This window comes from Episyrphus balteatus, chromosome 4, assembly GCF_945859705.1.
Source record: "Episyrphus balteatus chromosome 4, idEpiBalt1.1, whole genome shotgun sequence".
Lineage (NCBI taxonomy): Eukaryota > Metazoa > Arthropoda > Insecta > Diptera > Syrphidae > Episyrphus > Episyrphus balteatus.
Window position 1 is genome coordinate 40,483,548 of NC_079137.1, and position 1,827 is coordinate 40,485,374.

A 1,827-nucleotide genomic window follows, 5' to 3' on the forward strand; every position below is an offset into this window, starting at 1 on the left:
TGGGAAATAAAATTTACTACAACTATGTCTCATGGCATTTTTGTCTAACACCAAAACTAGCCGAACTACAAGCGATACTCGCAAAACTGTTCAAAACAAAATGGCGGCCAAAGTCGTTCCGACATTTGTGTGGAAAATTTGGGGTTTTGCTTCTGTACTAGTGTACTTTCATATTTTGAGTTCGAATTGCAGTTGCGAATTATTTCTCAGACCTCCATACAACCAAATCTAAAATGACTGGACTATATCAATAGTGTTAATTAAGTGTTATATTTTTTAACTTAAGGTTGGTATTTTAAAAATTTTTAATCAATTTAGTCATATTCCCGTTCATTCAACGGTCTTGTGGCGCAATGGATAACGCGTCTGACTACGGATCAGAAGATTCCAGGTTCGGCTCCTGGCAAGATCGAAGGAAATTGTTTTTTTTTTGAAACAGTAGCTAGATATTTTTTATTTTTTTTTTTTTTGTAATTTAAGTCACTTCTGTTCAATAAAAGCTAAGCGAAACACGTAACTTTCCAAGTTTGTAAAAATTGACAAAATTAAGATTTCTGAGAAAAATGTAAATTAATATAACAATTTTGCTTTAAAAAAGACCGTCAAACTTTTTTTAAAATTAAATAATTAATTTTTCCCCAGAAATTTTGTTTAAAAAAAAGTCATTAATGAAAATCTTAAGACCACCTGCAAAACTATTTATTTTTTATTCAAAAAATCAACGTCACTTTTAAATCAACACTCAAAGCCCTTGCGTGTTTCATAAATCATCTCCTTTTCAACCAAAAAATTTTAAATCTAATCCAACATTTAACTTGACCAACAAAAACAGATATAAATTGTAACGAAGCGTCACACTTTCCTTTCCACCGCAAACCAATTTAATTAAAGCTGTATGAAAACCAACCATCCCGGGATATAAACCCGAACCCAAATTTATAAAACGTCCCGGACTATGCCATCAACAGCAACAAAAAGAAATCAAATTAATTAAAACTATTTGGTAACCGCCCATCCCGGACTATAAAACCGATACCGAAACAACTGAACGTCCCGGATTATGCCATCAATAGCAACAACACAAACACGACAACATACATTTTGTTTTATACTCAAAACTATTGTTATTATTAATTTAACTTTAATTTTACCGTTTAATTTTATAGAGTTCACACTTGCTTTGTGTAAAAATATTACTAAGTAGATGTAAGAATTTCCGAATAAACCAGAGATCTTTTGAATCTACTTCGAGTAGACGATTTCTCCCTCAGTACACCTATTTAAGCCATAATAGATATACCGTATTGTTGTAAATTTTTGGAATGTTGGCAAATTTCCGTTTTGACGTTAGGTAGGTAGATTTAGCGTCTCTTTCCGAGTCCCCCTTCTCACCTTGAGTTAAGGGCATTACATCCGACCATTAGGTATAATTTCCGTCTCTATCCGAAGCCACCATCTCATTTGGAGTTTGGTCATAATCCCCGTCTCTATCCGAAACCACCATCTCATTTAGAGTTTGGTCATAATTCCCAAAGCCACCATCTCGTTTGGAGTTTGGTCATAGTTCCCGAAACCACCATCTCATTTAGAGTTCGGTCATAATTCCCAAAGCCACCATCTCGTTTGGAGTTTGGTCATAAATTCCCTAAACCACCATCTCATTTGGAGTTTGGTCATAATACCCGTCTCTATCCGAAGCCACCATCTCATTTGGAGTTTGGTCATAATTCCCGAAACCACCATCTCACTCTGAGTTTGGTCATAATAGCATATTTTGGTCACCATAGGATTTATTCCTTTTATCTCCGTCCGAGATCCCCTGCTCTC

The 1,827-nt window shown here is 34.9% G+C and overlaps 1 non-coding gene across 1 annotated transcript; it reads left to right on the forward strand.

The window, feature by feature from the left end:
• Nucleotides 1-339: 339 nt before the first annotated feature.
• Nucleotides 340-412, forward strand: Trnar-acg (transfer RNA arginine (anticodon ACG)). Its single transcript has one exon. It is a non-coding gene; the product is annotated as a tRNA-Arg (tRNA).
• Nucleotides 413-1,827: the final 1,415 nt, after the last annotated feature.